This window comes from Pleurodeles waltl, chromosome 7 (genome assembly GCF_031143425.1).
Source record: "Pleurodeles waltl isolate 20211129_DDA chromosome 7, aPleWal1.hap1.20221129, whole genome shotgun sequence".
Taxonomy (NCBI): domain Eukaryota; kingdom Metazoa; phylum Chordata; class Amphibia; order Caudata; family Salamandridae; genus Pleurodeles; species Pleurodeles waltl.
The window spans coordinates 238,823,593-238,847,176 of NC_090446.1; positions in this window are offsets into that span (position 1 = coordinate 238,823,593).

Consider the following 23,584-nt stretch of genomic DNA (forward strand, 5'->3'; position numbering starts at 1 on the left):
TTGATGTAAAAATGTAAATGCTTTTACATTTTAATTTTGAAGGGCATCCTAGTGACGACTACTGGAACTGCAGCTTGACCTGAGAATATCAGTGTATTTACATTTGACTTGTGAGGGACACCTAGTAACTGAACATTCACAAAGGAATATAAATACTTTTGCATTTGACTCAACAGGTCCTTGAGGAACTTTAAAAATGTATCATTTGACTACAGAGGGACAACTTAAGGAATTATTGGCTTGAATATATACGTGTGGGTGTTTTTTGTATGTGCATCTATAAACTCAAACCTACTATATAGACATGTCCAAATACCTTTATTATTTACTTGCTTTTTGCTTGTCCCTACCCTAGTCCAGAGGGCAAGACAGGTAGCACTTTGCTGGGATATATAATGCTATGGAAAAACATTTTCCTACCATTAATGTAGAAGTCACTTGACTTTCCAGTGATTGTTATTACCTATATATACTATGTTGTCTTTACAAGGGTTCCATCATATTTAAGATATGTAATGAAAGTTGTGATATTGACTCAGCATATACCAGCATTGAAATATTTACTAATCCTATTGAAATCAAGCACATTTTATAAGAATAGCCATGTCCTTTTTTATGTTGTATCCACACCCCCTCAACGTTGTGGAGGACAATTGAAGCAGTTGCTCAAGAGGGACATTTAGTAACAGCATGAATTATTGGGGTTTCAGTACATAGCAGTTAAGGAGTTGCTTTTGACTTGAGAGGAACACCTAGTAGATTTCTGAAATTTGTAATTCTTTTGAAATGCTTCACACTGCTTCTCCTGGCTAGCTGTGTGGAATACCAGACTGACTGGTTTTGCCAATGCTTGTTTCTCATTATGCTTCCTATATCTGATTTTACTTTTAAATCTTGTCTGTAGAAAACACAGAAATTCAAACAAAACAAATTTAACTCACCAAATAAATGGCTCATAACTTTCAGATCATAACCATAACATCACTTTAACTGACGTTTTTCAGAGAATTTCTATAATTCATAATAATAAGCATACTTATGTTATCCTTTGAGTAAGGGAATGTAATTTCCATTGACACAGTTTTTAGTTGTAAATTGTAATGAGTTTTTAATTGGACCTATGTCTTATTTAAATTATCTTGGCCTAATTTGCATAATAAGGGGATTTTTGTGTTATACTCACCAGATGAAATTCTCAAAATTGGCCATTATGCCATGTTGTGCAATTATGCCACAGTTTGTGGAAAAACTGTAGTACAGGAGTGCAGGAAGCATGCAAACAACCAAAATGTTGGTGGCTGTTGTTCACAGCATTTGTTTTTGCTACTTTTCTGGTACAAGATCCATTCTTGTATTATAATTTGACACAAGGACACATTTTGGAACATGAAATGACAATTTATATTTTGTTAATGAAACTTAATATTGAGTATGTTTCGTGAAATTACACAAAAAGCAAATTGCACAAATTGTGCACACTACTAATTTTAATGTTTTGTATTGATCTCTGACAATAGTAGGAATCTGATTTGCATGGGATAAGGACATACATGAAATGACACCAAGCAATCTTTAAAAATCTGCCTGTATGTATGCAACAGGATTGTATAGATGAAAATCAACACTAAATGGGGAGATAATTTGATTCTGTCCTTTAGACATGGAATACAACGTACTTCATGGCATAAAAAACATGGGCAGATATGTGGCACTTCTAATCGTGGCCTGCAAAATCTGTTCTCCTCTATCTGAAGGAAGTCAGATCCAGCAAAACCCAGAAGCCCACTCTGCAGCAGACAAAAGCACTACATTCATTGCTGTATGGGTAATCACATGGCTTATGGAACTTTTCCCAGTCTAGAAGCAAAGTCGAACAAACAAGGCTGTGATTACACTTAAAGTTTACCACATGAGGATGTGAAGTCAACAAAATGAGTTATGTAACACAGTCTACAAGTATGTAAAATCCTAGACCTTAGTAAGTGTATACATGTCAAATGGGAACGTTCTGTTTTTGGTTGATTGGGCTCTAAAGTCATAAATGATTTAGCAGAAATTGTGTTCAGGTCCTTATCCATGTTAGAAACAAGCCATCTGTAGGCTGCTTTAGATGACTACCTGTGCACACCATGACTACCTGTGCAGGCAATAGGGATGGCATCATCTTCCTAAAGGAATAACCGACTGGATCTAATACCCCTATGTGACATGACCTCACCCTTTGCAGCCAAACAGTGCTCAGATCATTGACACACAGAATAAAAAATATTGGGACTGGGACATTTACCCGTAGGATGCCTCTAGCTAACTGGAAAGCTTTTGTGCATCTCCATTGGGTCCACAACGAACTCTGGCTGACAGATCTTGATGAGAATGCAGTAAACTTTTTAAGATACCTGCATCAATCCCCATGAAATTGAAGAGAGACCAGAGTTTTATTCTATTACCTATGTCAAAATTCAAGCTTAAATCCATGAAGGCCAGGTGAATTAAGATCTAAATAAACACAGTATATTTCTTGGTTAGAAGTTAGCAATAACGAGGTACGTTGTACCAATTCCTCCTTTAAAGCCATATTGAAAGTCATAGAAAATATCTTTCTTCTCAGTCCCCCACCAAACCCTCTTTATTAAAACCCTTCCTGAAACTGTTTTATCAAATCAATTAAACAAATTAAACAAATTGAGAGGCAGCTTTTTGATTCACCTCTGTTGCCCGGCTTGAAGAGAGGGAAACTGATTGATTGATACCAGAAGACTGTTAAAGATAAGCCACTAGCTGTTTTAAGAATTTATATAAGGGCCAAAAAATCAGGATTATTCTCATATAGGTTCACATACACCCTATTGAGTCTGGTGTTTAAGCCTCTGGACTCTCAGGAGGGTGAAAAACGTCTGACCAGTTTAGCTCAGGAAATCTGCCGGTAAGTGTCTGTCTGGGTCATTGAACATGAACTCACTATAAGTACTACTTAATGTCCAAGGTGAACCTAAGATGCTGTCAACATAGTCAATTCAAAATGTTCCAGAAAATCCACTATCTTTATATGCAGTGCCTTTGTTATATAATCCCACACATGATCTTTAAAGGTGTTTTTTTTCTGTCTTTAAGGTTTTTTTTACAAACATCCCTACTATTCACGATCTCAACCTTGTTTCTAGCTATTGTCTCCAGTACCTGTCTTACGTCACAATTGGCTCTAGAATAAGGGTTATTGAATCAATCATCAAACCATTTCAAAGCCTACACAATTTATAGTCAGAAGACTGTGAATGATATCACAGATTTCCGATACGAAACAAACAAAAGAGGTTCTGAGACCCCAATGTCGTCTAAACATTTGAAATTGCTACTAGAATAAATGTGCAGAATTGGAGGATGTATGCATTCCTATTATGGGGCACAATATCGGGTGGGATGTTTGCATGACTCAAAAAGTGATAATGAAAGCAACAACAGATTATGGAACTGATTATGAATTTGACAGTCCTGTGACTGCTGTGTTGGTGGTGGCAATCAGACCACCAAAAGTCTGGTGGCGAGGACCACTGTATAATGAGTTTGGGGGTGGTACCCACAGAAGACAACCAGCGGTTTGCTACCACCGCCAGGTAGCACACACTGCCATGGTCACAAGCAAACACAAACAGGCTGGCGGAGCCTGTGTTTCTGCTGGACCCATTACAAGGTTGCACACCGCCAATGTAACTGTGTCGATCCAACCTCCAGGGACAAGCTGGCAGAAATGAACAGTATAAAGGGAGACACTCACCTGCATGCACCCTCACACACCCAGAACCACAATGGAGCCCTTTGAAAAGGTCATGCCACTGCTCCTGCTCATCCAGAGACAATGGAATCAACATCAATGTGGGTGACACCAACAATAAGTACACATACCTACCTGCATCAATAAACATTACAAATTGCACGTAGTCCTGGCAGCTGAAAAACACATCATAGGGGGCAGACACCACAGGCAGCAGGCCCACATTCTATACAAGGCACACTCACTGACACACAGCAACACGGACACATACACACTCACAATATCCACACTTTGGCCAGCACACACACACTGCATGGCAACACCACACAAATACACATGGCCACACAGCTCAGGCACAGGAACACCGAAGGCTACATAACATTGTCACACACAGCAACAACAACACACCTACAGCACATACACAAATATAACTCACATCCAACACTTGCCGGGCCCTGTCCACACATACAATACACATCTAAACCTCTGTGACACAAAACACAAACAACACTACCAGTAAACAGCCCTGAAATAGACACACACAACACACACACCATATCACGATTGAAGCACAATGCTATGCACAAAACACAAAGAGACAAATACACCAGGAACAACTTCACAACTATACAAACATATTTGGCATGGGGCCAACTGGGACACCCAGGGAAGGAAATTGCATTGGGACGTATCACACTCCCAATGGGACCCTCACTCAACATATCCACAGGAAATGGCCCTACATGGGTCACAAGCCCAAACATTACTGAAAACATTTGTCATGCGCATCTAAACAATAGGTAGGGCAAGTAAACTAAGTGCCGCAACCCCTACTGCATGGGACAGACCTATACAGGAACCAGCAGCAAGGGACACACACCTAAATGGGTACATGCAGAGGCAAATGCAAACACAGTCAGCACAACTGAACACACCCTATGTCTGCACATACAAAACTCAAGATGATACATATCGCATCAGTACAGAAGTCATATAATGTGGACAAGTTCAACACCATACATGCCAACATTGCTCAACACAATGAGAAATACATACCACAGCAAACACTACAGAATTTCACAATACCAACATTGCTATTACAGCACTGAACACAAACTCATATATTGCAAATAACGTCACAAAGGACAGCAAGCAGGCTCAAACACAGAGAACTGCAGGCACACTACTAAAGTCACACACGACCTACAGAAAGCTAGAAATTGAAGTGCAGTACAAAGGTGTACCTCAAAATAAACAACTCTGTGGGTTTATTTAGTGAAAAATTCAGAAAGTCTAAGGCCATAGGCAGTCCATCAATTCTGCCTAAATGGCACAGTATTTTGCCCATACTTGACTCCGGACTGCCATGTAACCTCCACAGGGAGGGGCATCAAGGGGGCAGGTGTCTCAGGGATTACCCAAGGGGGGTGTCTGGGCTTGAGCTTGGGATGGGGGCTTCTCCTTGGGAGAGATGGGCTTCTTCTTGGTGGGGCAGGGGTATGGGTGCTGCAGGGGGCAGGGGAGGCCTTGGCGGGGGAAGCGATGACTTTGGATAACACAGAGGACCTTTTGGGTGTGATACAGGGAGGACAGGAATAAGGCCAAGGACACACAGAAAAAACATCTTAGACACATGGGGTGTTCACCAGAAGGGGGGGTGGGATTTGGAGGTTGAGGCTGTGGTCGTATGACATCTAGGTGTAGATGTTGTGGGTTTCTTCTTGTGGAAGGAATGGTGTGGTGGGTGTCTGTTGGGTGGGTGAGTGAGGGCGTTTATGTGTTTTCAGCCTAGGGAGTGTAGCGAGGCAGGGGATGCCGTGGTGGATGGGTGGCTGTCTGTTGGGGTAGTCACTGAACGTACGGTGGATGTGCTGGATTTAGGTTGTCTATAGTTCTGGTGACTTCTGCTGGTTTAGTGATTGGGGTAGATGTCTGGGGTCTGCTGTGGTGGTGTCTGCAGGTACAATGGGTATGGTGGCTATTTATTATTGACTGTTGATGTGGCGCCTGGAGGTATGCTTGAAGTTGTGTGTCTGATGCTGGGGGTGGTAGTGGTGTCAAAGGAAGTTGTGACTGTTGCTGTGTCTGTGGGTGGATGTTGTCTGTGTGCATGCCAGTGCGTCCTGTGATGCTTATTTTTGTTTGTGCTGCCTTTGTCTGATGAGGTGAATGCTTGAGGGTTTGTTTGTGTGCTTTACATAGGTCTTGGAAGGAGGGATTTGGACTGAGAAGAGGGTGGTGGAAGGGTGACGGGAGGCGGAGGTTACTAGCTGCCAGCAGTGTGGAGGCCAGAGCCTGAAAGGATCTCTGTTAGCCAGCCATTGCACTGTGAGTGCCCTCCAGCTATGCATTTGTTTGTTGGAGTTGTGTCGCCAGCAACAGTGGCAGTCACGGTGGCTGACTGACCCACAGAGATCATCCTCAGGAGATCAATAGCCTTCTCACTGAGGGCAGCAGGGGTAACAAGGACTGAGGTAGAGGTGTCTACACCAAAGGTGACACCCACCCTCTTGGGTGAGCGGGCACAGCCAACTGGGTGGGAAAGAACAGGGAGAAGGGTGATAGAATGGGGGTGGCAGACAAGGAAGGTACTGGGGGTCCCCTATGGGTCCGCCACCACTAGGAAGTGGCCACTGGAGGAGGATTCCAAAGATGATGACGTGGTCCCAGTCTTCCCCATCTAGTCTACTGGATCCCTCTGAGTTAGTTGTCTCTTGACCCGAGGTCCCGTAGCCAGATGCTTCCCACTCGGTTCAGCCCTGTCTCCTTCACCTGTCTGTGGTGATGCTGCAAATACAAAGAGAAATAGGGTCATACTAAGTACATGACTACTCTTCAACCACAACTCTGAATGACAGACAATACCATCATGTCAACTAGCTCCCAGAAAATCCTACAACTAAATGGCACATTTCTGTGCCATCACATATGCATGCATTCCCAACTGGACTTACCAAAGTCACCCACCAGAAAATCAGGATCTCAGACAACTAAAATCAAATGGATAAAGTTTAGCAATGGTAGTTCAAGTTAGATGTGTACAAAGTCTAGCAACCACGAGAACATACCTACGACTCAGTGACCCTTCCATCCTCAAAGATGTGCCACATGCAGTAGACCCCATTCAACTCATAGCCAGCGATAATATCCAACTCTAAACTACTCTGCCATGTTTCACACACAAGCAAATGTACACATCTAACTTGAAGTACCATGATGTACCAACAATTACAGATGATGCCAATGAAAAACATCTAAACTCAGATTCCTATCTGCAATATCCTAATGTTGGTGACATGGAAATACCAATGTCACAATGGACACATACCATCAATGTCCAGCTCAATATGTTGCACTTGTCCCAGCTGAGACAAGGAAGAAATAGCAAGGCCACCCAGATGTGTGAAGCCACAGCATTACCCACATCCCAGAAATGGTAAGCCTTCCATCTGTCTGTGGATGAATGCCTGAACCCAAACACATGTGATGTCAACATCACTGCAAGTCAACGAATGGTGCATTCCTACAGTCAGGGCACAATCCCCAAACACAGGTGCAATGTCAACTAATCAACATGATGCCAAAAAAGAAGTTGTTTCACAATCTTGGTCTACCTGCCATGTTCCTCAGTGTAACTGCAGTCCTACATGACAAAAATGACATACATTGACACAGGAAGTTATCAGTCAGACGATAACCAAAGGTGGCATACTCCTCTCTGTGGCACATCATGAAATGCTCCACACTTGTAATTTCACTAATACATTAACTGTTTTCTATTCCCTAATATATGTGTGACTACATACATCATCCATTCAACATGAGTTGAACACATATGACACTGAAGAAAGGAATGCATCCATATGAGAAAAGGGCACATGCTGACATGTGGCGCAATGGTATGTCGGCTATAGTCATGGGACATAAGTCTTGTCAATGAACATTCTCCACTTACCAAGGGAAAGTAGTTTCCTACACCTAGAGGCCTTGATACACGTAAGTCATGTCATATCTTTGCTAGGCACTAACTTATCACAGACTTCAGTGAGGCACCAGCATCAATCATACACTGAGGATCACTGCCATCTGGGTTGCAGATGTTTGCATACACATATGCCCAGACACCCACCTACTTATTGTCTGTGACATTCAGGGGAAGTGATCAGTGGGTCAGAAACCACACCCATCCCCACTATAAATAGTTCATGATTGTTCACTGCACACAGCATTTGTTGATCCTGCAGAGGAATTGGCTTGGGGAATCGCATCAGGGTTGTACTAGGTTGCAGGTTCATAAGGCAAGGTACTTCAGTTTGTTACACATTACATGTCAACACAAACAATATTCTATTACCTGTGTGACACATGGCTCAGCCATCATTGTCAGGGGGAGCAGACTGTACCCCACTCATTCACCTCGGAATGTAACAGTCAGGAATTTGATGTGTACTCTTCCCCTTGTGGCAGCTGTGCTGCCCTCAAATTCCCATCTATCTCAGAATAGTCCACGACTAGAATGCAGGTCACTAGGAAGTCATGGTGAGACGGGCACCCCACCCACATTGGGAGGACATCCCCAGCTGGGCCTCTGTGATCTTCTGCGCCCAGCATCTCAGGTCCTCTCATCTCTTGCAACAGTGGGCACTCTACCGGCTGTGGACCACCAGGCTACACACCTTCTTGGCGATGGCTCACCAAATCCCCTTCTTCTGATGGGCGTTGACCTGCATGGATACAAAAGACAAGACAGGAAACCAGGTCAAAAAGTGTCCCATCCAAAATAGCAAAGTCACAAACATGTATGTACACTAAGCTACGCACATCATGTATTGCCAAGACTGGCCAGGTGTGGCACATACCAATCACTGAGTAAAGGGACATAACACCAAAAACTTCCTAATCAGAAGACCAACCCACCACCCTGCTCAGGCCCTCCACTGACCAGGCAGGCCAACTGACATCTTGTGGGACATGCCCAAGCAATCAGAGTGAGCTCAATCAATCAATCAATCAATCAATCAATCAAGAAATTTGTATAGCGCGCTACTCACCCGGAGGGTCTCAAGGTGCTGGGGGAGGGGGGACCGCTACTGCTCAAACAGCCAGGTCTTGAGTTGCTTCCTGAAGGAGAGGTGGTCTTGGGTCAGACGGAGGTGGATGGGGAGGGAGTTCCAAGTCTTGGCTGCCAGGTAGGAGAAGGATCTTCCTCCCATGGTGGCTTTTCTAATGCGTGGCACGGCGGCGAGGGCGTGGCTGGTCGATCGTAGCTGGCGGGTGGGAGTGTAGAAGGTCAGGCGGTTGTTGAGGTACCTGGGGCCCAGGTCGTGGAGGGCCTTGTGTGCGTGGGTGAGGAGGCGGAACGTGATTCTCTTGCTGACGGGGAGCCAGTGCAAGTCTCTCAGGTGTCCGGAGATGTGGCTGTGTCGGGGATGTCAAGGATGAGGCGTGCGGAGGCGTTCTGGATGCGTTGGAGTCTTTTCTGTAGTTTGGCCGTGGTTCCGGTGTAGAGGGTGTTACCGTAGTCCAGTCGGCTGGTGACGAGTGCCTGGGTGACCGTCTTCCTGGTTTCGGTGGGGATCCATCGGAAGATCTTTCGGAGCATGCATAGGATGTTGAAGCATGATGATGAGACGGCGTTGACTTGTCTGGTCATCGAGAGGGAGGAGTCCAGGATGAAGCCCAGGTTGCGTGCGTGGTCCGTTGGTTTGGGTGCGCTGCCCAGGGCAGGGGGCCACCAGGAGTCGTCCCAGGCAGAGGGTGATGATCCAAGGATGAGGACTTCCGTCTTGTCTGAGTTCAGTTTCAGGCGGCTGTTCATCATCCACTCGGCTACGTCTTTCATCCCTTCGTGCAGGTTGGTTCTGGCGGTGGCTGGGTCGTTGGTGAGGGAGAGGATCAACTGGGTGTCGTCGGCGTAGGAGATGATGTTGAGGTTGTGATGGCGTGCGATGGCTGCGAGGGGGCTCATGTAGACGTTGAAGAGGGTGGGGCTGAGTGATGATCCTTGTGGTACGCCGCAGATGACTTCGGTGGCCTCGGATCTGAACGGGGGGAGGCGGACTCTCTGGGTTCTTCCGGTGAGGAATGAGATGATCCACTCTAGTGCCTTCTCTTGAATTCCGATGTTGCTGAGGCGCTGCACTAGGGTGCGGTGGCAGACAGTGTCGAACGCTGCGGAGAGGTCCAGGAGGATGAGGGCCGCTGTTTCCCCGTTGTCGAGCAGGGCTCGGATGTCGTCAGTGGCTGCGATGAGGGCGGTCTCGGTGCTGTGGTTGGCTCGGAAGCCGGACTGTGAGTGGTCGAGGGATCCATTAGTCTCGAGGAAGGCGGCCAGCTGTCTGTTGACGGTCTTCTCGATGACTTTGGCGGGAAACAGGAGGAGCGAGATGGGGCGGTAGTTCTTGAGGTCGGTGGGGTCTGCTGATGGTTTCTTCAGGAGGGCGCTGAGTTCGGCATGCTTCCAGCTCTCCGGGTAGGTGGCGGTGTTGAAGGAGCAATTGATGATGTCCCGGAGATGGGGTGCGAAGACGGAGTCGGCCTTGTTGAAGACGTGGTGGGGGCATGGGTCGGTTGGTGATCCGGAATGGATGGTGTTCATCGTATGGATGGTGTCTTCGGTGCTGACCGGGGTCCAGGCGTGGAGGGTGGTGTTGGGGGGCGTCGGTTTGGTGGTTGGGTGCGTGGTCTGTGCGCCGAAGCTGTTGTGTATGTCGGCGATCTTGCGGTGAAAGAACGAGGCGAGTGAGTCGCAGAGGTCTTGTGAGGGGGTGATGTTGTTGTTTCCGGCGCTGGGGTTGGAGAGCTCTTTGACGATGCTGAAGAGTTCCTTGCTGTTGTGTGCGTTGTTGTCTAGTCGTTCTTTGAATGCTGTCTTCTTGGTGGTGTGGATCAGCTGGTGGTGTTTGCGGGAGGCGTGCTTGAGGGCGGTCATGTTGTCTGTAGTCGGGTTTTTTCGCCAGGCTTTTTCGAGGGTGCGACAGTTCTTCTTGGAGTTCTTGAGGTCGTTGTTGAACCAGGAGGCTTTCTTGCTGTTGGGCCTGATGGGATGGGTTTTCAGAGGTGCGAGGTTGTCAGCGTAGTTGGTGATCCACTGTGTGAGGTTGTTGGCTGCTTGGTTGGGGTCCGCTGAGCTGGCGGGAGGGTTCTGGCTCAGTGATGTGGAGAGCTGGTCGGTGGTGATCTTGTTCCAGCTCCTGCGGGGGGCCTGTTGTGGGTGGTGGTGAGTCGTGGTTTTTCTGAAGCTGAAGTGGACGCAGCTGTGGTCTGTCCAGTGGAGTCCGGTGGAGTGGCTGAAGGAGATGTACTTGCTGGAGGAGAAGACTGGGTCAAGCGTGTGTCCGGCGTAGTGGGTGGGGGTGTTCACCAGTTGCTTGAGTCCGAGGTTGGCGAGGTTGTCCAGCAGGGTGGTGGTGTTGTTGTCGTTGTTGTTCTCCAGGTGGAAGTTGAGGTCCCCTAGGAGGATGTAGTCAGCGGAGGGGAGGGCGTGTGGGCTGATGAAGTCTGCGATGTCTTCGCTGAATTGTGTGCGGGGTCCTGGGGGTCTATAGATGAGGGTGCCTCTGAGTGTGGTCTTGGGGTCGGTGTGAATCTGGAAGTGGAGATGTTCGGCAGCTGTGAGGGTGTCGTCGGAGTTGGTCATGATGCGGATGGTGTTCTTGTGGACAATGGCAATGCCTCCTCCTGTCTGGTTGACGCGGTCCCTCCGGGTGATCTTGTATCCGTCCGGGATGGCGATGGCGATGTCGGGCGCTGAGGAGGCGTTCATCCAGGTTTCTGTGAGGAAGGCGACGTCTGGAGATGTGGTGTCGAGCAGGTTCCAGAGTTCCACGTCGTGTCTGTGGATGGAGCGGGTGTTGAGCAGGATGCACTTCAGGTGGTTGCTGCTGGTGCTTGGTTTGGCGGGCGCGGTGCGGGTCTGGATGCAGGAGAACTTGCAGGATTGGCAGGTGAAGGGTCCGTGGGTGCGTCTTGGGGCGGCACGGCAGCACCCGGGGATCCGGCCGGTGTTGAGTGCGAGGAGGATGGCGGCGCTGTAGGTCTTGCGGGTGGGCTGGCCTCTGCGGGGGCCAGGGGCTCTGGCGCTGGGCGCTGGCCAGGCGCAGACGGGCTTGACTTAGGCGCGGCCGCTGCGCGGCCTCCATAAGAGTGGGAGAGGGAGGGAGGAGCAGCTGGGAGGTGGGAGCGGGACGGCCAATGGGGAGCGAGGGGGGCGGAGCTACGGGTCGCGGCGGCGGGAAACGGCGGCGGGAAACAGGGGGAGACGCTGGGCGCAGGGACCCAGGAACAGGACCAAGAAGGTGAGGAAGCGAAAAAGGCGGCAACAGGACACAGGTAAGGAGCAGCGGTCAGCGGTCACACAGGGGCTGCGTGGCGGTGAGGGGAGCGACCTGCCTGGTGAACAGGGTCAGAGGTCGCTCTCTCTACTGCTGCGCGGCCTCCATAAGAGTGCTCAGAAGCACAATCGGACACATGGCAACTCTGTGGTTTCTGAAAGGTGGATTCCATAGGCACAAAGGTCTCAATTCACTCACACTTTGTAAAAATGGTTATCCACCAACATTTACTTTAGCCTAGTTTCAGGGCAGACGATCCAACCCCACACATGGGTAACAATGAAGAGACTGGCATGGTGTCATACAAGAGGTTCCTAACCTGTCCACGTGTGGGCATGTGGACTCACAGATGAATACTCATTCCACCTCGGAGGGTAGGGTAATGTATTATCTAGCTGTGACACAGAAAATGCTTCTGGAAATATGTTTGATGTGTGATGGCATCCAACAATGTGTGATGGCATCCAACAAACAAAGGCATGCTTTGTCCATTGTTAGCCATGTAACACAACAACCTGGCCAGATATCATGGCATCGCAGGATTCATCACACTTTCTACACTGTGAGACTGAGATGTATGCTATAAGTCTGAACAGGAAACAATTGACCTAGTTAATAACAACAGGGCTGTGGGAGTAACAGACCAGTCAGGGGTCAGAGACACATAATGACAGTGGTGCCTAGTGCACATTGAACACAGAGCTTTGGCTCTCCATCCAATGCCATCTACATACTCCTCAGTGAAAGAACCTCAGGAGGTTGCATCCTATTGCAGAGACCACAAAGGTCCACAGGGCAGGAAGTTCTGCAAGACAGTTAGTGGACACAGTGTCACAGTTGCATAGCCAAAATGACTCATCTCAATCCTAGACTTGGAGCCATAGAGTGATATACAGTTGACATACTCTGGTCTCAGCAGGCTGAAAAGACAGAATCTGCATGTTAATCAATTCCCATCAATTCCATGCCTGACAGAACATCATGTAGCAACGGCCATTTACCATGTGATGTGTATGTGGCAACTGGAAGGGCAGAGTGAGTCTGCATATTCCTTAAAAATGACAGATTAGCACAGCCAGACATGGTCTGAAGCTCAGTGGCAAAATACACATGGCTCAGTTTACATAAACTTCACACATATAACATGCCCACGCTACTGATGCTGTCATGGCTGTACATGTGCTCTTGCTATCACATTGTCGACAACCATGTGTCAAGTGTTACATGGGCATGGCTGAGGAGTCCCCTCACCTAGTTTAGTACACCCCACATAAGGAACAAGATGGTACACTCAAAACACACACACATGTCAAATGTCTCAACATCTGACACTGATTCAGGTTACATGCACAATAAGCCACCCATTGACGCCACACCAATGGCACACCCATAGCAGTGACTTTATGCACTGTTCACCATGGCCTCATTCTAGCCTGCGAGGAGTAGAAATATTGTTAAGCACAGGGTAAAATATTGTACATGAGGCACTTATCTGCTCCTAGGACCTCCTCCACAAAATTCTCAAGCTCCTCCGGGAAGAAGGCTAGGGCCCTGTCACCTGCTGGACATGACATGATTGCTCCCAGGGGTGGTACACAGCAGCTCAGGTAGTGGAGGTCCTGCTGGCAGCAGTGTCAGGAGTCAAGTGAGGGATGTTACAGAACATGGCTGTCACGGCCACCATGTACATTGCCATCACCACCGGCAGTCACAGCCATGACTCACGACCGCCACTGGCAACAACGTTAGCCAATGGCAGTGCCCGCCGCAGTAGCATCTGCTTACAACCATGATGACTTCCACCTGCGGTTAAAGGTGGTCCACAATGACCACTAGAGTGGATCAGGCAGCTGCCATTTTAGGAGCAGAGAATTTGGTTTATGGCCAAAAAAGTGCATCACAAGTGCGAAATTGTTGTTAATGCTAGTGGTGAGTGCTGGCCTTGTCTTGGAATGTAGGTCCTTCGAATTTTACACCCTTTTGGGCATACACTATACACCCTATGGTGTGTGATATAAACTCACAGTCCGATGGGCAAGTCGATTCACAAATATTTGTTGTCTGGGTAGATGATGTGTACACAGTTGTGGGAAGGCAAGGGGAAAACGTGTTCCGTCTGTGTGATTGACAGTGGTGATGTGTACTGTGTAGCATGTCCTCAACTTCTGACATGCCTTGCCACAGTTTGTGAATGACATGCACATGTGTATGTTGCTAGAGACACAGTGAATTACGCCTATACCCTTTTTTTGTCCCACATGGGTATCCAGGGAGGGGAAGGATCATACATCCTCCTGTGTACCATTCACTGGAACACCTCTAGGCCATGGAGGACTGACACCACATCAAGATGTACCTCCTGAATAGGCAAACAATTGTGGATCTCTGTCGTCAGTTGGAGCCAGAGCTAATGCCTGCCATTAGTCATCCAACTAGCATACCAGCCATTGCACAAGTCACGACAGTATTGCCCTTCCTAGCCGCAGGGTCCTTCCAGAATACAGTGGCACTGTATGCTGGGATATACTCTTAGCAATGTTGAAACACCTGGACAGCTAAATCTGATTTTGTGAGGATTTTGCTCATGTGAAGGCTGACGTCTATGGTTTGGCACACATCCCACATGTGGTGGGAGCTATTGGTAGTACACATGTAGCCTTGGTTGCACCACATGGCAATGAAAAAGTCTATCCTAACAGGAAGAATTTCTATTCCAGCAAGGTTGTATGTTTGGCATGCCTCTATATTTCACAGGTATGTTTCTGTTATCTGTGTTCAGTCCATGATGCCTTGATCATGCGGAACAATTGCAAAAAGAACTAGTGATGAACGGAATGCTGAACAATGTCAAACATTCACCCCCAGTACAGAGATCTGGGCCTGAATCCATTGTGTTTTAGGGTGTGGACTCACCCGGAGGGTCTCAAGGTGCTGGGGGAGGGGGGACCGCTACTGCTCAAACAGCCAGGTCTTGAGTTCCTTCCTGAAGGAGAGGTGGTCTTGGGTCAGACGGAGGTGGATGGGGAGGGAGTTCCAAGTCTTGGCTGCCAGGTAGGAGAAGGATCTTCCTCCCATGGTGGCTTTTCTAATGCGTGGCACGGCGGCGAGGGCGTGGCTGGTCGATCGTAGCTGGCGGGTGGGAGTGTAGAAGGTCAGGCGGTTGTTGAGGTACCTGGGGCCCAGGTCGTGGAGGGCCTTGTGTGCGTGGGTGAGGAGGCGGAACGTGATTCTCTTGCTGACGGGGAGCCAGTGCAAGTCTCTCAGGTGTCCGGAGATGTGGCTGTGTCGGGGATGTCAAGGATGAGGCGTGCGGAGGCGTTCTGGATGCGTTGGAGTCTTTTCTGTAGTTTGGCCGTGGTTCCGGTGTAGAGGGTGTTACCGTAGTCCAGTCGGCTGGTGACGAGTGCCTGGGTGACCGTCTTCCTGGTTTCGGTGGGGATCCATCGGAAGATCTTTCGGAGCATGCATAGGATGTTGAAGCATGATGATGAGACGGCGTTGACTTGTCTGGTCATCGAGAGGGAGGAGTCCAGGATGAAGCCCAGGTTGCGTGCGTGGTCCGTTGGTTTGGGTGCGCTGCCCAGGGCAGGGGGCCACCAGGAGTCGTCCCAGGCAGAGGGTGATGATCCAAGGATGAGGACTTCCGTCTTGTCTGAGTTCAGTTTCAGGCGGCTGTTCATCATCCACTTGGCTACGTCTTTCATCCCTTCGTGCAGGTTGGTTCTGGCGGTGGCTGGGTCGTTGGTGAGGGAGAGGATCAACTGGGTGTCGTCGGCGTAGGAGATGATGTTGAGGTTGTGATGGTGTGCGATGGCTGCGAGGGGGCTCATGTAGACGTTGAAGAGGGTGGGGCTGAGTGATGATCCTTGTGGTACGCCGCAGATGACTTCGGTGGCCTCGGATCTGAACGGGGGGAGGCGGACTCTCTGGGTTCTTCCGGTGAGGAATGAGATGATCCACTCTAGTCTCTTCTTTTGAATTCCGATGTTGCTGAGGCGCTGCACTAGGGTGCGGTGGCAGACAGTGTCGAACGCTGCGGAGAGGTCCAGGAGGATGAGGGCCGCTGTTTCCCCGTTGTCGAGCAGGGCTCGGATGTCGTCAGTGGCTGCGATGAGGGCGGTCTCGGTGCTGTGGTTGGCTCGGAAGCCGGACTGTGAGTGGTCGAGGGATCCATTAGTCTCGAGGAAGGCGGCCAGCTGTCTGTTGACGGTCTTCTCGATGACTTTGGCGGGAAACGGGAGGAGCGAGATGGGGCGGTAGTTCTTGAGGTCGGTGGGGTCTGCTGATGGTTTCTTCAGGAGGGCGCTGAGTTCGGCATGCTTCCAGCTCTCCGGGTAGGTGGCAGTGTTGAAGGAGCAATTGATGATGTCCCGGAGATGGGGTGCGAAGACGGAGTCGGCCTTGTTGAAGACGTGGTGGGGGCATGGGTCGGTTGGTGATCCGGAATGGATGGTGTTCATCGTATGGATGGTGTCTTCGGTGCTGACCGGGGTCGAGGCGTGGAGGGTGGTGTTGGGGGGCGTCGGTTTGGTGGTTGGGTGCGTGGTCTGTGCGCCGAAGCTGTTGTGTATGTCGGCGATCTTGCAGTGAAAGAACGAGGCGAGTGAGTCGCAGAGGTCTTGTGAGGGGGTGATGTCGTTGTTTCCGGCGCTGGGGTTGGAGAGCTCTTTGACGATGCTGAAGAGTTCCTTGCTGTTGTGTGCATTGTTGTCTAGTCGTTCTTTGAATGCTGTCTTCTTGGTGGTGTGGATCAGCTGGTGGTGTTTGCGGGAGGCGTGCTTGAGGGCGGTCATGTTGTCTGTAGTCGGGTTTTTTCGCCAGGCTTTTTCGAGGGTGCGACAGTTCTTCTTGGAGTTCTTGAGGTCGTTGTTGAACCAGGAGGCTTTCTTGCTGTTGGGCCTGATGGGATGGGTTTTCAGAGGTGCGAGGTTGTCAGCGCAGTTGGTGATCCACTGTGTGAGGTTGTTGGCTGCTTGGTTGGGGTCCGCTGAGCTGGCGGGAGGGTTCTGGCTCAGTGATGTGGAGAGCTGGTCGGTGGTGATCTTGTTCCAGCTCCTGCGGGGGGCCTGTTGTGGGTGGTGGTGAGTCGTGGTTTTTCTGAAGCTGAAGTGGACGCAGCTGTGGTCTGTCCAGTGGAGTCCGGTGGAGTGGCTGAAGGAGATGTACTTGCTGGAGGAGAAGACTGGGTCAAGCGTGTGTCCAGCGTAGTGGGTGGGGGTGTTCACCAGTTGCTTGAGTTCGAGGTTGGCGAGGTTGTCCAGCAGGGTGGTGGTGTTGTTGTCGTTGTTGTTCTCCAGGTGGAAGTTGAGGTCCCCTAGGAGGATGTAGTCAGCGGAGGGGAGGGCGTGTGGGCTGATGAAGTCTGCGATGTCTTCGCTGAATTGTGTGCGGGGTCCTGGGGGTCTATAGATGAGGGTGCCTCTGAGTGTGGTCTTGGGGTCGGTGTGAATCTGGAAGTGGAGATGTTCGGCAGCTGTGAGGGTGTCGTCGGAGTTGGTCATGATGCGGATGGTGTTCTTGTGGACAATAGCGATGCCTCCTCCTGTCTGGTTGACGCGGTCCCTCCGGGTGATCTTGTATCCGTCCGGGATGGCGATGGCGATGTCGGGCGCTGAGGAGGCGTTCATCCAGGTTTCTGTGAGGAAGGCGACGTCTGGAGATGTGGTGTCGAGCAGGTTCCAGAGTTCCACGGCGTGTCTGTGGATGGAGCGGGTGTTGAGCAGGATGCACTTCAGGTGGTTGCTGCTGGTGCTTGGTTTGGCGGGCGCGGTGCGGGTCTGGATGCAGGAGAACTTGCAGGATTGGCAGGTGAAGGGTCCGTGGGTGCGTCTTGGGGCGGCACGGCAGCACCCGGGGATCCGGCCGGTGTTGAGTGCGATGAGGATGGCGGCGCTGTAGGTCTTGCGGGTGGGCTGGCCTCTGCGGGGGCCAGGAGCTCTGGCGCTGGGCGCTGGCCAGGCGCAGACGGGCTTGACTTAGGCGCGGCCGCTGCGCGGCCTCCATAAGAGTGGGAGAGGGAGGGAGGAGCAGCTGGGAGGTGGGAGCGTGGCGGCCAATGGGGAGCGAGGGGGGCGGAGTTACGGGTCGCGGCAGCGGGAAACGGCGGCGGGAAACAGGGGAGACGCTGGGCGCAGGGACCCAGGAACAGGACCAAGAAGGTGATGAAGCGAAAAAGGCGGCAACAGGACACAGGTAAGGAGCAGCGGTCAGCGGTCACACAGGGGCTGCGTGGCGGTGAGGGGAGCGACCTGCCTGGTGAACAGGGTCAGAGGTCGCTCTCTCTACTGCTGCGCGGCCTCCATAAGAGTGCTCAGAAGCACAATCGGACACATGGCAACTCTGTGGTTTCTGAAAGGTGGATTCCATAGGCACAAAGGTCTCAATTCACTCATACTTTGTAAAAATGGTTATACACCAACATTTACTTTAGCCTAGTTTCAGGGCAGACGACCCAACCCCACACATGGGTAACAATGAAGAGACTGGCATGGTGTCATACAAGAGGTTCCTAACCTGTCCACGTGTGGGCATGTGGACTCACAGATGAATATTTGTTGTCTGGGTAGATGATGTGTACACAGTTGTGGGAAGGCAAGGGGAAAACGTTTTCCGTCTCTGTGATTGACAGTGGTGATGTGTACTGTGTAGCATGTCCTCAACTTCTGACATGCCTTGCCACAGTTTGTGAATGACATGCACATGTGTATGTTGCTAGAGACACAGTGAATTACGCCTATACCCTTTTTTTGTCCCACATGGGTATCCAGGGAGGGGAAGGATCATACATCCTCCTGTGTACCATTCACTGAAACACCTCTAGGCCATGGAGGACTGACACAACATCAAGATGTACCTCCTGAATAGGCAAACAATTGTGGATCTCTGTCGTCAGTTGGAGCCAGAGCTAATGCCTGCCATTAGTCATCCAACTAGCATACCAGCCATTGCACAAGTCACGACAGTATTGCCCTTCCTAGCCGCAGGGTCCTTCCAGAATACAGTGGCACTGTATGCTGGGATATACTCTTAGCAATGTTGAAACACCTGGACAGCTAAATCTGATTTTGTGAGGATTTTGCTCATGTGAAGGCTGACGTCTATGGTTTAGCACACATCCCACATGTGGTGGGAGCTATTGGTAGTACACATGTAGCCTTGGTTGCACCACATGGCAATGAAAAAGTCTATCCTAACAGGAAGAATTTCTATTCCAGCAAGGTTGTATGTTTGGCATGCCTCTATATTTCACAGGTCTGTTTCTGTTATCTGTGTTCAGTCCATGATGCCTTGATCATGCAGAACAATTGCAAAAAGAACTAGTGATGAACGGAATGCTGAACAATGTCAAACATTCACCCCCAGTACAGAGATCTGGGCCTGAATCCATTGTGTTTTTTTCCTACAAATGCCATTACTGTTTGAATCCAGCCATATGCAAATCAGTGTTGACCCTGTTCCACATGGGAACAGTCCAGCCAAACTGCCAGGTTAGGTCTTTCCTGTTTGTGCATCGTGGGAACAGAGCAGTTCCACAGCTGATATCCCAACTGTACCCAGGGAGGGCCTGGCTGGTTGGTACGTCACATATGTCATGTAAATGTCAGGCAATGTCTTTTGCTCAGAAGATGAGAGTGACTCAGTTGCACATTTGTTGCATTCCCTTACTGGGGACTCCACATACCCAAACTGTCCATGGTTGTTGACACAGTGAGGAACCCAACTGTGCCAAGGGAAGACCGCTTCATTGATGCCCATGGAAGAACACGGTTTGTCATAGAGCAGGTTTTTGGCTTCCTGAAAGTCATATTTTGATGTCTGGACAAGACAGGTGAAGCCCTCTTCTACTCACCCAAAATGTTTGTAAGATCATTGCAGCCTGCTGCATGCTACACAACTTTACCCTGAGGGGTACCATCCCATTTAAACCAGATAAGGGGGAGCTATCAGTGCCACCTGGTGAGCCCGTTGAAATGCCAAGTGAGGATGACAGTGATGAAGAGCAAACTGAAGCTGAAGAATTACAGGCAGATCTAATCAATTACTACTTCACTTGAGTATAAGTATGTCGGGCGATGTGTCTGTCTGGGGAAGTGTGGGGGTCAAGATGTGTTGAGTGGGCTTATTTCTCACTAAAGATAGGGCATCCCATGTTATGTAGTTTACAGCCAAACTTTGCTGCCTAAGTCAGACTAGGACATGTAACTACCTTTATGATCTGCCATGTCTGTGTCAGTCTCACCGCAATGAGTGTAGATCTATAGGGGCATATTTAAACTCTGTTTGCGCTGAATTAGCGTCTTTTTTTACACAAATTTAGCGCAAACTTAACTCTATACATATATCTTGGCGCTAGACATGTCCAGCACCAAAATATTGGAGTTAAAGTCATGTTTTACCTGCAGAAAACTACCTTGCGTCAATGAGATGAAGGTAGGTGTTCCCAGGCAAAAAATGACTCAAAGGCCCTAGCGCCTTATTTATCATCCTGTGCAAAAATGGTGCATGGAAGAGAGGCAGGCCTAAATAATGGTGCTAAGCTTGCTTAGTGCCATTATTTAACGCAGGGGTCAGGGCAGGCGTTAGGGGACCTGTGGCCCGATTTCCTTGGTGGAACACCATAGAATAAGCCCACAGGTACCCTCCCTAGGCCCCAGGAACCCCCCCCCCACCCACACCAAAGGGACAGCAGAGGATGGGGGACTCCATCCCACTTCTTAAACACAAAGTACATGAGTACGAAGGAAGGCATAAAAGCCTCACACCTCAGTGGAGTAAACAAATCAGGTCAATCAATCAATCAATCATTGAATTTGTAGAGCGCTCTACGTACCCGTGAGGGTTTCAAGGCGCTGGGGGGGAGGTGGGGTGAGCTGGTGTTACTGATCGAAGAGCCAGGTCTTGAGGAGTCTTCTGAAGGTGAGAAGGTCTTGGGTCTGTCGCAGGTTTGTAGGGAGCGTGTTCCAGGTTTTGATGGCGATGTATGAGAAGGATCTGCCGCCGGAGATTTTTCATTGGATGCGGGGGACGATGGCGAGGGCGAGGTTTGCGGAGCGGATCTGACGGGTGGGGGTGTAGAAGCTGAGTCTGTTGTTTAGGTAGGTTGGTCCGGTGTCGTGGAGTGCTTTGTGAGTGTGGGTGAGAAGCTTGAATGAGATCCTCTTGTCCACGGGGAGCCAGTGAAGGTTTCTCAGGTGGTGGGAGATGTGGCTGCAGCGGGGTACGTCGAGGATCAGCTGGGCGGAGGCGTTTTTGGATGTGTTGGAGGCGTAGTAGGTCTTTTGCTTGGATGCCTGTGTAGAGCGCGTTGCCGTAGTCTAGCCTGCTGCTGACGAGGGCCTGTGTAACCCTTCTTCTTGTTTCTATCGGGATCCACTTGAAGATCCTACGGAGCATGCAGAGTGTGTTGTAGCAAGAAGAGGAGACTGTGTTGACCTGTTTAGACACGGTGAGGGAGTAGTCGAGGACGAGGCCCAGGTTGCGTGCGTGGTTGGTTGGTGTTGGTGGGGTTCCTAGTGCGGTAGGCCACCAGGAGTCGTCCCAGACAGAGGGGTTGGGTCCTATGATGAGGACCTCCATCTTGTCCGAATTGAGTTTCAGACGGCTGTTTTTCATCCATTCGGCAATGGATTAAATTCCCTTGTGGAGGTTGGTTTTGGCAGTGCGCGGGTCTTTGGTGAAAAGGAGGATAAGCTGGGTGTCGTCGGTGTAGGTGAGAATGTTGAGGTTGTGTTGTTGGGCTACTTGTGCGAGGGGGGCCATGCAGATGTTGAACAGCGTCAGGCTGAGGGATGATCCTTGGGGGATGCCGCAGATGATGTCCGTGGCTTCGGAGCGGAAGGGGGGAGGCGGGCTCTTTGGGTTCTGCTGGAGAGGAATGAGATGATCCAGTCGAGGGCTTTTCCTTGGATTCCGATTTCGTGGAGGCGGGTTTTCAGTGTGTAGTGGCAGACTGTGTCGAAGGCAGCAGATAGGTCCAGGAGGATGAGGGCTGATGTTTTGCCATTGTCCATTTGATGTCTGATGTCGTCTGTGGAGGCAAGAAGGGCGGTCTCAGTGCTGTGGTTTCGTCTGAAGCCAGATTGGGAGGGAGCCAGGATGTTTTTGTCTTCAAGGTGGCTGGTTAGTTGTGTGTTGACTATTTTTTCAATCACCTTTGCTGGGAAGGGGAGTAAGGAGATCGGTCGGAAGTTCTTGAGGTCATTGGGGTCTGCTTTGGGCTTCTTGAGGAGGGCACGGATTTGGGCGTGCTTCCAACTTTCCGGGAAAGTCGCTGTTTTGAAGGAGATGTTGATGACCTTCCGTAGTTGGGGGGCGATGGTGGAGTCGGCTTTGTTGTATACGTGGTGGGGGCAGGGGTCTGACGGGAATCCTGAGTGGATGGAGTTCATGATCTTGCATGTCTCTGTGTCGTTGACGTTGGTCCAAGAGGTCAGGTGGTTTGCACAGGTGGAGCTTTCGGGAGTGGGGGCAGAAGCTGTCGTGAATGTCGGTGATCTTTCGGTGGAAGAAGGTGGACAGTGCGTTGCAGAGTTCTTGGGATGATGGGATGTAGTTGACGTTGGCGCTGGGGTTGGAAAGTTCCTTCACGATGCTGAAGAGCTCTTTGCTGTCATGTGCGTTGTTGTCCAGGCGGTCTTTGAAGTGGGATCGTTTGGCTTGTCTGATGAGTTGGTGGTGTCTGCGGGTGGCGTTCTTGTGGGCTGTGGGGCTGTCAGGTGTGTGTTTGAGGAGCAATTCCTTTTTTAGTTTTTGACAGTCACGCTTGGAGTTTAGGAGCTCGTCGGTGAACCAGGCGGCTTTTCTTCTGACTTGGTTGTTGGTGGGTTTCTTGAGTGGCGCAAGGATGTTGGCACAATCGTTGATCCACAGAGTGAGGTTGTGGGTGGCGGCGTCTTGGTCGGTGGGGTCGGAGGGTGGGTTCTGGGTGAGGGTGTTTGTAGGCTGGTCTTCTGTAACTTTGCTCCAGCATCGGCAGAGTGGTTGTTGGGTGCGATGGTGCTCGGTATGCTCGGTATGTTTCTTGTAGGTGAAGTGGATGCAGTGGTGTTCGGTCCAGTGGAGGTCACAGAAAAGCAACATTTTTGAAAAATTACTGTAGAGCAGACTGGATTCTTAACATCCTCCATAAAACTCTTCAAAAATTCCATAATTAAACAGAAGTAATTCAAACGTAAAAAATATATGAAGTAAATTAATTTTCACCAGCTTCCTACAAGTCAGTATGAAGAAGGTATTTTATGATCTCAAGCTCTGAAAATGAACATCTGCTGCCGTTAGGACTTTAAATGAGTTCCTCACTCTAGGAGACTACAGCTCTACTATATGCATCTCACTTACCCATACACATGAGAGAAGTATTGGTGAAGCAACAGGGCTACATGTCTTAAAGTCACTCTGAAGACGTCACAGAAAGGTGATTTGACTTAAGGCCTGATAGATGAACTCTTCAATCTGTGAATGATATGTATTGACTGGCGGGACA